We start from the raw sequence: 14,779 nt of genomic DNA, 5'->3' as shown, positions 1-14,779 counted from the left end.
AAAGGGTTGCGGCATGAGGAAGGTTGAGACCCACTGACCTAGATAATTCCTTTATTGTAGATTAAATTCAGACTCATAGCAACACTGCAGAAAAGAGTGGAACTATGTTATAGGGTCTTCCAGGTGATACATCTTTATGGATTGCAGCCTTCAGTATAGATTACAGTACAATGTCAAGAAAACCACAATTGTCACCATTGGACCACTAGGTAGCATGAGGATGAATGGAGACAAGGTTGAAGTTGTCATGGAGTTCATCTTGCTTGGATCTACAATCAGTGCTCCTGGAAGCAGCCAAGACAGAACAGGACACAGTGCCTGGGGCAAAGTTGCTACCGAAGACCTCTTTCAAGTATTGAAGAGGAAGGGTCACTTTGAGGACTAAGGTACTTCTGACCCACAATGGGGTATTTTCAGTTGCCTCATATGCACTTTAAAGTTGGACATTACATAACGAAGACAAAGCAGCCTCACACATTGCATTTCTCAGAATTAGGGCGGCTGGAATCTTCCCGTTAATACACTACCCACATGAGCTTTAGATTACCATGGTTTCCTCATAACTCTTCAAGGAGAAAAAAACACTTACTCATCCGCAGCGTGCTAACGCAGACAACACCCCCTTTCACAATCCTCCAGCAGCTCTCACTGTTGACAAGGTAAATCCCAGACACCTTTTACACGGCAAAAGGAGACTCTTGTGAGAACTGGCTGCTGCGCCTCTGCCCTAACCGCCTCTGAAGCTTTGCTCTCCTCAGTCTATAGGCTAGGTCTGTGCTTGCCTTTTCCTGTGCAGCCCGACACACTTACAGCGTCCCACCTGTGGCTGCGCTTTCTTCCTGAAGGGTCTCCATTCTCCTTGCTTCTTGGTGGCCTCCACCTGGCCCTGAGGAGCTAGGTTGAACATTACCTCCTTTATACTTTAAAAAACAAAACAGACACACACACAAACAAAACTCCCAAACTCTGTTTTTCAGAGGCAGCACAGTGTAAAAGTCCAGAGTCTGGGACCCTTGCTTCCGGTAAGCAAGTGTTGCCACCCCTCTGGTGGTCCCTTGGCTCACCCCCTAGAACTGCAGGTTTGCTCTACATCTTGCTCCCATTCTATCCAGCCCCATCTCTTGTGGCCTGGATGGAAATGGTTGTGGGTGGTAGCCCCATCCTAACTCATTTTGGCTGCGGCAAGATGAGACCATGTTGTGTGTGAGTTATTTGTCTCTGAGAACAGCTTCCTTTGGGGGCCTGTAGTTTCCTTTTTCCTCCTTTGCTCCAGAAGAGTAACAGACTGAAGGTTGTATCTTTGAAGGTCACTTGAAAACGTTTAAGATCTCAAAGCCTACTCTAAGATGTAGGGTCGACTAATAAATATCCCTATGATATGATGTTGTATATAGCGTCAGGAGCAACACAACAGTACGTAACAGCAGCAGCACAGATACACCTCCGTGTGTACACCCAGATACTCACATGTGCCTTCCTATACACATATCTATTTGTTCATGTAACCCCACCCATATTTTTGTTTGTTGTTACAATTGGAAAACTGAATAGGTTATAGCATTCACCAGAACAGTCCCCTATTCTTGTGTACTGATTACTGTCAAGTTTGTCCAGTTGCGCAGGCTGCACCCATACTGGATATAGCCTTTCCTATCACTAGAAATAAGCAATGTCTACAATCTAGAAAGTGTATCCCCCCTCCTTTCTTTCCATCTATGGTAGACATCCAAAATGTTGATTTCTGGGTGTATCCCTCCTTTAGCCTTGCTATAAAAGTGAGACCATGAAATATTTATCACTTCGTGATTGATTTGTGCCACTCAGCACCAGATTGATTGATGCTATAGCTGCAATGATCTTTTCTATAGCCTCATATGGAAGCAAACGCTGGACAATGAACATGGTAGACTAAAGGAGAATAGAGATATTCAAATTGTGATACTGGTAAACAACATTGAATATGCCAGGGATTAACAGAAGAATGAATAAATAAAATGTACCATAAGTACAAGAATACTCTTTGGAAGAGAGGATGGTGAGACTCTGACTCACTTACTTTAGACATGTCATTGGTAAAGACCAAGCAATCTCTAGAACAAAAAGACAGGTTGCTTGATAAAGCAGAACTTTTGCAAATGAGGAAAATTCTTAATGAGATGGATTGGCACAATAGTCCAACCATTGGCTCAAAGACATGAACAACCCTGAAGACAGTGCAAGCCTGGGCATTATTTTGTTCTGTTATACACAAAGTTGAAACATATAGCTCTAACAATTAGTGCATTTTCAATGATCCCACTAAAGCTATCTGACTCAATGGCTCTCATCGCCTACAAACCAAAACCATGGCTGTTAATGGCCAGGAAGACCTTTCAGGACCACACCAGCCTGATATCCAGCTTCCACACCCCACTCCACAGCTTGCTGCCTTCTAAAGCCATGCTGAATGACTTCCAATTGCCCAAATGTGGTGGTCCTTCATTGGTTGATCTGATGCCTTTAAGACACAGCATGCATCAATTGTATCAAGCATATGTTGTACATATGTTACCATTGTCATTTCCAAAATGTAATATTATAAGAGCTGTAAGAACCCCCAATAAAATAATTTAAAAGCAACAACAAAATAAAACACACCGTGTCATCTCTTGGATAGCTTTGGCCCTTCTTCATTCGCTTTCTTGATATTTTGATTCATGACCCATTATAGGGGAGGCAGGTGCTTTCCCTACCTGCTCCCACAGGCTCAGGGCTTTCCCTGTACACTCCCCTGTGCCTCTGTGTCCTAGAAAACACCTGTCAGTATAGTGGTGCTGTCTGCTTACTTGTGTATATACAACCATATGCACAATTAATTATCAAATGACTCCTTGCCATTAATTGATCTTATATAATGTGATCAGCGCTGTTGACAGTTTATATACTTTTACTCAAAATTGCATAGTAACTCTGGTAAATTTTAGGTACACACAATAAAGCAGAGCCTCAGAAAGGTTAAAAGGGTTGCCAATGATCACACCACTAGTAAAATCCAGCTCTCTATCCACCTTATTCACTGCCTCTTAGTGGAACATAGGCTGCCCACCATATCTTATCTTGAATGTACCCATGCGTAGGTTCTAACGAGGCACTGCCATTGAGTCACTTCTGACCCAAGTGACCCTATAGAACAGGGAGAACTAGCCACGTGAGTTTCTGAGACTGTAACTATTTTTGGACATCAAAAGCCTCATCTTTATCCTGGGGAGTGGCTGGTGATTTCAAACTGCTGCCCTTGTCAACAGCAGCCACCAGGACTCATTAGTCCCAGCAGGATCTTAATATTTGTTGACCGAATGAAAGGAAGAAAGATAATTTTGAATCTCCCAGTTCTGAGAAAGCAGCCCTGGGGTCTTAACAAGGATGTCCTTACATAATGGTTGTATTAATGAGCTTCGGGCATTGTAGCTCAGGCTTCAGCCCAGACAGACCAGTTTCCATGGAGTTGGCTTCAACTCATGGTTACCCCAGGTGTGTCAGAGTTGAACTGAGGTCCATAGGGGTTTCAGTGGTGGCTTTGCACATGGATATAGATCACTCGGCCTTTCTTCTGAGGTTTTCTGGGTAGACATAAACTTCTATCCTTTTGATTAGCAGATAAGCACATTAACTGTTTCCATTTCCCAGGGACTTGTACCCAAACACACACATCTATTTACCAGTAGAAGGTACAGACACTGTGCGACCTGGTGCCTATAATCAGTACCATCTGGCAGAGCATTGATCTGAGTCATGGCAAAAGTTATGCCCCCAACTCGTTCTCAAAACCAATTCCTGTCCTCTATTATTTATTTCTAGGAGTGGCCCCCACCCCCCGGAACACAAGCCTCATACTGAGGATCTGCCTTCACCACTCCCCCGCCCCCACCTTATGACCTCTAGTCATATTATCTCCATCTTTGCATCCTGAATAATTCTGGCTTCTGTTTCCTGTTCATTGTTTCTTTTATGGCCAACCGAGTGTAGATCTGCATTGTCTCTCTTCCAGACTGTTATAGCACCTGGACGCTGGCCTTCCCCTAACCCCTAGTCTGTCTTCACAAATCCTCTCTAATCCATTTCCATTTTGAGGTCATCTCTCCAAAATTCAAAATGTTGCTGTTGTTAGTTCCCATAGACTCAACAATAACTCATTCGACTTTATGTTTAACAGAAACATATGGTCCTAGATCTTCTTCACAGGCTCTAGTGTGTTTGTGTCTTGGTGGCAACCACCAAGTCGGTCCATCTTAGGGGGGGTTTCCCTCATATTCTTGGGCCCTCCACTTTACCAACGGTGATGTCTTTTTCTAGGGAGTGATTTAAAATGCAAATATGACCTTTTAAAATTGAGAATGTATCCCTAACATTCTCTTGCATCAAGCATAAACTAATTCCTCATCTCTTAGAGGAGGGCATCCAAATTGCCTACTTGATGTTCAAGATCTCCCCAAGGCTTTGCCCATCGCTAGCATTTTGGCCCTATCTCTGACTATTCCCTCTCTACTGCTGAAAAATCAACAAGGATGGGCGCGGTCACGTTCCCACCACCTCATGTCTTTCCCCTTGCCTCTGCGCCCACTGTTCCACCCACCTGGAAAGCACCTCCTAGTGCTGATCCTTCCAATGATCGCTGCGGTCTTTCACCTGCCTTGCGTCTCTCCACTGCAAGTTCACTTAAGTAAACATCCGCTTTCTTTGTTATTGTTGTTAACTGTCCTTAAATCAGCCCCAAAGATCAGTTATGGATTGGGCCGTTGTGACCCATAGGTTGTGATTGGCTGATGATAAGTCCATTTTATGTGGTCTGTCTCAGTCTGGACGCTCCAGGGAAACCTACCCAGTCACAGTAGCACCCAAGCTTCCATGGACAGCTGGCCAAGAGGTGTATTAGCCAGGAATGGAACCCAGTCCTCCTGCACAGAAGGCAAGAATTCTATCACTGAGCCCCCTGCTCTCAGCCCCACATCATAGTTGGCACCTCCTGCTATGTACAAGCAAACCAACTGACTGCCATCGAGTCGGTGCCAGCTCCTAGCGATGCCCCTGTGGGTTTCTGAGACTGTTACCGTTTACATGAGTAGAAAGCCCGGATTCTCTCCCTCAGGGCCACTGGTGGTTTAAAACTGCGGACTGTGTGGATTACAGCCCAGCCTGTAGCATCTACACTGCCACAGCTTCTGCCTATTGCTCTACTTACCATAAAGTGTCATGATTTGCTCTTTATGAATCTGTCTCCACATGGCGATGATGAGGTTTTTGAGGGCAGAGGGGAGCATGTTTATCTTTGTGGCCACAGTAGTGCAGTCCTTGTCATGGAGTTGGTGCTCAAAATCCTGTTTGAATGCCTCTGGACATACGCCAATGAAGGAGAAGTAGATGAATTAATAATCCGACTATAAATTAAAGAACTAATGAATGACAAGGATATGACCCCAGACAGGTGAGTGGCTGAAAAACATTTATCATGGCATGGGCAGTTTTCCAAATTGCTTCTTTGAAGTGATTTACATTTACAAATTGTTCTACTGCTGTGGGAAATGCGTTTCCATTATGCTGAAATCCCTTGGGATGAGAAGCATTTCCTTGTATCTGTTCTGAGTCAGACACTCTTGGAAGGTAGACTAACCCTTTCAACGCACTCCGGCGATGTTTCTCAGGCTCTGAGTCACTGGCTTCCGGGAAGAGTGCATGGCTGCTCAGTCGGCTTCCTTTCTGAGTCTGATTTCCTTCTTAGAATTTCATTAATCATACCTCTAACTACACGATGAGCCTTGGTGGTACATTTGTTAAGTATATGGCTGATCACAGAAAGAACATCAGTTCAAACCCACCAGCTGCTCCATGGTAGAAAGAAGAGGCAGTCTGCTACCCAGATTTACAGCTTTGGAAACCCTAGGGGGCAGTTCTACTCTGTCCTGTAGGGTCACCGTGACAGAGAATCAACTCAAGAGCAACTGGTTGTGGTTTGGGTAGCTACTAAGAATAGTGAAAAATATTTTTTCATCATTATAAAATATAGAGAGTACATTTCCCAATGCATCATTTTCACATGTACAAATCAGTGACACCAAATACATCAATCATCGTGTGCAACCAACATCAATTATCTGCTGCCAAGTTTCCCATCACCATAAACTTCAATGCTCCCACACCTTCAAAACCTCACTATTCCTTTAATCCCCATCCCGCCACACAAGCATAGACACCAAGTTGGCATGGGGATTATTGCACAATCTCATCTGCCTACACTAATATGATGGCCATTATAGCAAATGGGCTCTTCAAGAAGTCCACCGGTTTTATTGGAGTCATGGAGGAGACAGGAGAAAAGTCTCATGGATCTTTGAGTGGACAGGGGCTTACCCTACACTCCCTTCCTCCCTCCCTCCCATTTCCATCGGGCCTCATTAGCTAACAAGAAGAGCATCACGTTTGATTTCTAGAATTTGCTTATGATAATCTAAATGCACCTGCTTTCTAGTTGCTACCCCTATTTCTATTGTGGAATCCCTGGGTGGTGTAAGAAGCCCTGGTGGCTTAGTGGTTATGTGTGGAACTACTAACTACAAGCTAGTTTGAACTAACTAGAGGTTTGCACCCATCCGTTTCTCCCCGGGAGAGGGACGAGGCCCTCTGCTCCCCTAAACATTTACACTCTTGGAAACTCTAGGGGGCAGCTGAGCAGCCCTCGGCTGCTTTGAGTGGGAATCAGCTCAATGGCAGTAGGTTTGGTGATTGTGTGGAGCAAATGATCAGTGTGCTTGTTTCTAACTGAAAGGTTTGAGGCTTAGATTCACCTAGAGGCACTTTAGAAGAAAAATTTGGTGAGCTGCTTGAGGAAACAAAAAACAAAAACATCTATTGAAAAATTGAAAATCTCATTGTGCACAGATCTACTGAAACAGAGCCAACTCGATGGCAACTGGTTTGGTTTGATTTCTTACCATTTAAAACCAACTATAGAATGGTGATTGAGGGACATTGATATTACTTAGGACTGAAAAGCATGGATCTTGAAAGTCCAGTGGGATATTATCCTAAGTATTGAACTATGAAAATGAAACTATTTCCTCGGGTTTGCTGTTACTTCCCCATCACATCATTCATTCACTCACATCATTCATTCACTCACTCCTTCACGCATGTGCTATTGAGACACTTAGCACTACCATAAGCACGATGTGGTGTTAAAATACACAGCAGCACAGGCTCCTTTATGGAGGATGTGACATAGGCATAGGTAGCTGTTATACCAAGCAGGATAGAATCCTTTATACCCAAACAGTGTTCCATGGGTATGTCTCTCATAAAGTGATAACAATGATTTTCATGTGTTTCGTTCACTTTACAAGACAGTAGGACAAAGATAGTCCTCTCTCCCTGTTGTCCAGCTCACAGAAAAGAGGGTGATGCATCAAATTGTGCAATGAAGATCCTACAGAGGGACCGATTCCAAATGGAAGACTTCTAGAAGTCTTCATTCAGTTTCTGTAGGAAGAGGAAACTGGGGAAAGGATTGCTGATAAAGAGAATTGCCCAGACAAAAGCGTTGGTGGCAAAGTGTGCTTTCTGAATATTCTCATTTCAGTGTCTCCCAGGGCACACCAGTGATTCACAACGCTGGCTGCACACTGGAATCATTGGGGATCTTTCAAACTGCACTAAGGCCTTGGTCTCATCCCAAGGCAATTAAATCTGAAACCCTTACGAGAGGGACTAAGGGAAAGAGGAGTCTGACCCTTGGCAAGTTTTACAAAGCGTATTTACTTCCAATGGATGCCTAAAGAAACTTAGTATGAATCCAGATTGGGAATAAGTTTTAAAAGACCTTGGGAATCAAACTTAAAAGGATGATCTTCTTTCAAGAGGCAAAAAACAAAAAAAAAACAAATAAGACCCTGAGATCATCTAGCAAAGTAGAGAGAAATGGGCTCAGCAGCTACAAAGAGAGGCTTTAAAGGGCCATTGAGTTTGCCTGAGAAACATGCAGAGTTGCTGGCAGAGGAGGATCACCAAAGTGGCGGGTCGGGTAAGGTGCACACACCTCTGAGCTGTCCGGTGGTGATGGGAAAACGGTGGCGAGGAGGACTCTGAGGCTTGGTGTCTAGATAAAGAGGAAGTTTTACCCGAGAAGCACAGAGTGTTGACACCAAAAGGATGAGGTCTGCTTGGAACATGTTTGGTTTGGGATGTTCTTCTCTATGAAGTAAATCTGAGTCTGAGGATGAAGATGTAGGGCTTGCTGCTAAGAGAAGTGAAGGTTGGTTGTATGTGAGTCAATGACATTTGTAAGTAAGATAAAATACCAAGAGAAGGCAATTGAGGCCACAATCTTGGAGACGACTTGTATTAGAGAGTTCAAACCGAACTCACTGCTACCAAGTCAATGTCAGCTCGCAGCGACTCTCACGGACAACACAGAACTGCCCCTGTGGTTTCCCAAGGCTGTCAGTCTTTTTGGGAATAGAAAATCTCATCTGTTTCCTATGGAGCAACTGGTGGCTTTGAACTGTTGACCTTTTGCTTAGTATTCCGCTTCATAAGCCTCTATGCCACTAGGGGCTCTGAAAAGGGTAGATAGGATTTTCCAGCACAGGAGTTTGAGAAATAGAAGCTGGATGGTGGGACAATGATGCAAATTCACCAGTAAGAGCAACGAGAGAGGTGATATTTCAAGAAAGGGAACTGGAGGTCAGTTGTGTGAGGTTGGACAAGGAAGCTCTCATGCTTCCAGGAGGGTGAGCCTTAGAAAGGAGGAGGACAGCTTCTTCATGAAGATGGGGTGGGGGTGGGGGAAGAAGGCAGGGTCTGCTCATTTGGCATGAGTTTATTGAGCAACTACTACTGTCCAGGCTGTTCTGGTGCTGCAGACACAACAGTGCAGGCAAGGCCCTTGGTGTCATGAAGTATACATGTTCCAGTTGTGGGGAAGGGGAAGAAAGATGGGAATGCTAGTAAAACAAATCGAGGAGTAGAACATTAAAAAAAAATTAGACAAAAAAAAAAATTAGACATGTGTGATCTTAGTAAAGGGAGTGAAGATAGGATTTCCCACCCTTCCGTCCTTGGTGTAAGAATCACAGGTTGAAGGATATAGAACAGACTTGGGTTAGCCCCAAAGTAGCACATCGGAGCCGTATCAAGAGATGAAGACAGGATTTCAACCAATCGTGGGGACCCTAGGAGGTTCGCAAGAATGAACTAGTGTCCCTGGTTACATCTATCATGACTCCACCAATGCTGAGGATCCTGGGAACCCTGGCTGAGTATGGGAGAAGTACACTGGCCAGAGTTGGAGGTAAACTGGCAAAGAGTCTGCTGGTATAAGGGTAGCAGGGCTCTGGATTACAGATACCACATTAAAAAATAAACATTTGAAAACCTCAGAATGTAAATGCTCAAGGTCACAGCACACACATCAGCTCATGGAATCTATACAGTAATTGAGCACATTAAGAAGCCTACTAACTCTGCTATCTAGTTTTTGAAGAGCTATAATTTTGCATCGCTAGCTATCAATTAGCCTGGTTTTCCTCATCTGTAAAATGAGAAGGCTAGACTAAGTGATTTCAACGTCCTCTCCCAGCATGGCCAGTGGTGAATGTGAGGGTGCATATGAAATTCTCAGCGTCTCTTTACTGCTTTCACATTCACATGACATGTTTAACTCTTGATGTCCAACATCCTAGACTGGGAGATGGTGCAACTGTGTTAAGTCTGTGCACATAAAGTCCTTAGTTTTCTGGACCATCCTGGTTTTTAAATAAACTGTACCTTGGAAGTATAATCTTACCCCGTTGTGGGAAAACTCTAAAGAGTCACCGGAAAGGCCAAATGATTGGACACTGATATGACATTGAAGTAGATCTCCTAGGCAACTATGAGAGATAAATCACAGGAAATCCAACCTGCTCCCACAGAGCAGGTTCTCACACGGAGTGACCCTGTAAGACAAAGTAGAACTGTCCCATAAGGTTTCTAAAGCTGTACTTCTTTCTGTAAGCAGACTGCCACCTCTCTCTTCCTCAATGTGGCCGTGGTATTTGAATGACTGCATTTTGGGTTAGCATTAGCCTTTGAATCCTTTAACCCCTGTGTTACCAGGGCTCTTTCAGAGATGAGTGGTTTCTTAAATGTATAAATTTGGAAAATTGCTTTAAGACATAGAGAAAAACTTTTCAAATATTAGGGTGATCGTAGATGGGAGTACTAAATAAAGTTGTACAAATACACCAATCAGAACTCTAGTCCCTGGAGAAGGACATCAGGCTTGGTAAAGCAGAGGGGTGCCCAAAGAGAGGAAGGCCGGACAAGCTAGATTGACACAGTGGCTGCAAAAGCGGACTCAACCAGACCAGTAATGGTGAGGATGGTGCAGGAGCAGGCAGTTCTTCGTTCTGCTGCACATAGGGCTGCTATGTGTTGGAACCGACCGGACGGTACCCAACAACAACAACAACCAGAACGAAGACAAATCCAGGCCAGTCAAAATAGAGCCTCTAGATGCAGCTCATAAATGGTGACTAAGAGTTAACTAGATCTTGCTTAGACATCGAAATCCTCAGGTAACATACTATCAACTGGACACTTAATTAGGGTACTAGACAGCCAGGTTTTAAAAAATATTTCTAAAATCTTGCCAATGTTGTCTTCTTGCAATAGGACTTCTGAACACTACTGTACATAATCTTGAAAGAAATAAAACTATGTGTGCTTTTTCAGATGGCTACATTTGTTGTACATCTTATAATTGAAATTAAGTTCTTTAAGGCTCAGGGAAAATCAGTATTCATCTGTAGGGGATTTATTTGAAAATTTGATCCATACTAATAGCTAATAGTTCTTTTTAAAAGCATGCTTAGTGCCTTATTATTGAAAGGAATCTTTCATATCATTAATTGCATTTTAGTATCATGCCCAAAGCCATTGTTCATGTGGATAAATTAAGACTCAATCTTTACTGTATAGGAAAAGAGTGTTAATGAGTTGTTTGCCTGAAAAAGTCAATATTTGTTTTTTATTTGTGGCCTCACCATGTGCTGACATTTTTAAGTACTGGGAGGTTCAAAAGAGGGATTTTTGTTTTTGTTTTCCACCCACACGATAGACAGTAGTTGAAATGAAGAAGAAAGAATGGACAATCAGGGGTGGGGAAATCATGCCTGAGGTCCAGATGAATCACTTGGTTGCAACGCCAAGAAATCCTGTGGCCCTCAGAGGTTGGGTGTTTTTCCCTTTTCATCTGCATCACCTGGGTTGACTGGCTGGAAGCACCTGAGATCCTGGAGGCCCCATGTAGAGGATGTGCTCAGCTGCTGAGCCCAGGTATCCAGTGACACAATAAAGCTCGGTAAGGAGGGGCACTGGGCTACTGGGAGAGCTTGGGTGCAGCCCACACTTGCAGGCTATGGGCTCATGTGACGTCTGAGCTAGTGGGAGGGAACATGCCATTAACCCACAGGAGGTAGACTCTGAGCACTGAAGCAGGGCCTCTAGTCCCTAACACTCTCTTCCAGCAAACAGCACTCCCCAGACTTCCAGCACTGCACTTCAATGATCTGATAATAGCTCTAGATCACCACCACCCCTCCGTGAAGGTTTCTGACAACATTGCCCAGCATAACTACCAGGGGCCTGAATGCTAGCACAAGCACTTTTGTAAGCTTTCAATGGAGTTAGAGATCCATGAGTGTTGCAAACAATTAATGTGACTGCTGATTGAAAGATCAGAGGTTTGATTCTACCCAGAGGTGCCTTGGAAGAAAGACCTGGCAATCTACTTCTGAAAAAGCAGCCACTGAAGACCCTATGGAGCGCAGTTCTAGTCTGACACTTACGGGGTCACCATGAGTTGGAGTTGACTTGACACCAGGGATTTTCTCTCTCTCTTGAGTTCTCTCCAAAGTGCTCTGCACCTTCAAAACAGTCTCTCGTTAAGCCTCACATTGTAAGTAGTTCTCAGAACTGTCATGTGCCTCACATTTTCTGTCCTGGGCCTGATTGTGGTGGCAGGTCACAGGTTGTGCAGTTTGGTTGTAGAATGTTAAGCCCATGAGCAGCCACTTGCTGAGAACAATTATTTTAGACAAATGGGAACCTCCTAGCAACTTTTTGCACCATTGGAGCTATCTCAAGTGCTTTCAATTTTAAGAACACTGTAGACATGCCTGCAGATGGTTTCTTTGGTGTTTCCATGATGAGTGACCTTCTGAATAAGATGTAGGGTAGCTTCATGGATGAATAACTGTGACTGGGCCCAGCCAGCCAGCTCTTGAATGATGGTGAGCCACAAAATATCAACACACAGGCTCACAGCGTTCTAACTAGGGACTGCAAGGCCGCTCAAGCCTTTCAATGAACACCTTTCAACGGGTTAAGAAAAGTAAGAATTATGCAGCGTTTGGAGGCCCTGGGTGGTCCAAATTCGCTCCAGTAGGAGACTTCAGTCGGCCCAGAAGCACTTTGAAAGAAAGGCCTGCTGATCTACTTCCAAGAAAACAGCCACTGTAAGCCCTGTGGGCATGATTCTCCTCTGGCAAATACGAACTCAATACGAGTCAGAATAAATTTGACCCCAACGGGTGGTAATATACTTTTCTACAATTTGAAATGCTTAACCAATGTTCGATTTCTTTCCACTCTCTCCCCTCATCGCCCACAACCAGCCTCCATTCACACATTCCAGGTGGCAATGGCGTCAAGAGCATCGTCTCGGGCCGAGACGGCAATGAAACTCAAAGATGTGATAGGTGGTGTCTTCCAGTGGTTAACGTCTGGGTTTCACGTGTCTGGTGGCATGGCTACATAATTTGTGCCATAAAAAATTGCAGGAGTTCAAGGTTACAAAACAGGGTTGACTTTATAAGACAATTCTTAAACAGATATGCAGATGGTAGACATCTGACTGTGATGGAGATGGAAGAAGAGTTCAGGGTGGGCAGGAGCACCTTCCAGAACCACCGTCCTGGGATACAGCGCAGTGGGGCTCCTGCCCTGTGGGCCCTGCTTCCCACCACCGTACCTATGAGGTGCAGTGCATGTCTCCACATCTCCTATCAACTGCAGCATACACGTGGAGCCTGCACATGAGAGAGGCTCACATCAAAGATGTGAACATCAAAGACACAAAGCCACCAGTGCCTCCCTGAATCCCTAAGTGCTTGACGACCAGCTGAAAGGTTGGTAGATCAAACCCACCCTGAGGCTCTGTGGGAAGAGGCCTGCCAGGGGAAAGCCTCGTGGGCAGTTTTACTCTGTCCTGTGGGGGCGCCAAGCTGGAACAGACTAGATGGCCCTCAAGGGAGGGTCAGACAAAGGCAGCCGCTGGGGGCGACCTGGCTGGGCTCGGGGAAAGACAAGGCAGCGACTGGCCATCACTCACACCTCATACACTCTGACATGTTCACTGGAAAAGCCTTCAGCTACAAGGAGGCTGGTGGGAAAATCCCATTGTCCTTCATTCCACTGTGTATGTGTTGTGAGTTGACCTTGAGTCAGCAGAATGACATTTTACCTGGTCCTGCACCTTCTGCGTGATCATTGCTATGCCTGAGTCCATCTGTGTGGACATGTGTGGATCCATCTCACTGAGAGGGTCTTGATTTTTCGTTGACCCTCGACTAGGAAACACGATGTCCTTTTGGAGCTAGCACTTGGTGGTGATGTGCTCCACAGAAGGGAGTCAACTTCATGCTATCCTTCTTTCCAAGGAGCATTCTAATTGCATTTCTTCTAAGATGGGTGTGTTTATTCATCGAGGAGTGCATTGTTTATTCAATAGTCTTTGCCACCAGTTTGAATGCTCTAAACCAATACATAGTTTAATTATTTCAATTCTCCTTGAACACGGGGACATTCCCCACCCCCCATCTTTAGGTTCCACTTAAGGATCGAGTGAGGAATCAAAAGCACTGTCAGAGGAACTAGGTTTGATGTCAGTTATTCCATGGGCTGCCAAGCTTTGGGAAGACCACTGTCCCCTCTGGGCCTCAGTATTGAGTATGGGAGAAGGATGAGTTGGTAAGTTAGGCAAGTTCATTTTAAGCTTTGCCTTCCTTTGACGTGAAATGCAAAGACAACGTAGACCCCAAATTTAAGCTTAGTGAAGCAATAGGGGAATTTATATACACATCTGTCTTAGAATATGCTTGACCCACTTTTGCTATGGAGACAGATTGGAAAGGTGAAGTTCATTCAACTTAAGACCCCCTCCTGCTTTGGGTGCCTACCCAGGCTCACTTGGCATCAGAAGATTCTGAGCATTGCTGCCAGTTAGGAATGTTTTGGGCTGGGTGACTTGGAGAAATAGGTCTATGAACATGCTCGCATATTTCAACTTGATTGGTGATGGGTATTGTTGTTGTTAGGCGCTGTAGAGTTGACTCTGACCCACAGTGACCCGCTGTACAACAGAAGGGAACCCTGTCTGGTTCGGCACCACCCTGGCAGTGGTCATGTCTGGGTCCATTGTTGAGCCATGTGTTGACCCATCTCCTGAAGGATCTTCCCATTTCCCCCTGACACTCAACTTTTCTAAGCATGAGGTCCTTTTCCAGGGCCTGGTCTCTCTTGATAACATGTTCAAAGTAGGGGCAAGGAAGTCTTGTTATCCTAAGGCGTATTCCAGCCATACTTCTTCCAAGCCACTTTTGTTTATTCTTCTGAAGATCCACGGCACTTTCAATGATTTGCCAACACCAGAACACAAATGTATCAGTTCTTCTTCTACAGTCTTCCTTATTCATGGTCTAGCCTTCAC

At 44.6% G+C, this 14,779-nt stretch overlaps 1 protein-coding gene across 3 annotated transcripts in view; it reads right to left on the bottom strand.

Annotated features, from left to right (window-relative positions):
• Positions 1 to 14,779, bottom strand: part of KCNJ15 (potassium inwardly rectifying channel subfamily J member 15) — a 52,558-nt gene that overhangs the window by 19,320 nt on the left and 18,459 nt on the right. Inside the window, exon 3 of one of the 3 annotated variants that reach the window (XM_045284414.1) lies at positions 5,219 to 5,368. The exons of the other annotated variants lie outside the window; for them this stretch is intronic. The gene's annotated coding sequence lies outside the window, so the exon portion shown is untranslated. The remainder of the gene's footprint in view (positions 1 to 5,218; positions 5,369 to 14,779) is intronic. 3 annotated transcript variants of the gene reach the window in all.

The sequence above is a fragment of the Echinops telfairi genome, unplaced genomic scaffold (genome assembly GCF_000313985.2).
Source record: "Echinops telfairi isolate 266 unplaced genomic scaffold, ASM31398v2 ScPeMD7_7469;HRSCAF=8507_0, whole genome shotgun sequence".
NCBI classification, from domain to species: Eukaryota; Metazoa; Chordata; class Mammalia; order Afrosoricida; family Tenrecidae; genus Echinops; species Echinops telfairi.
Note: the sequence above shows the minus strand (reverse complement) of the source record. Positions and strands in the feature narration are given on the sequence as shown.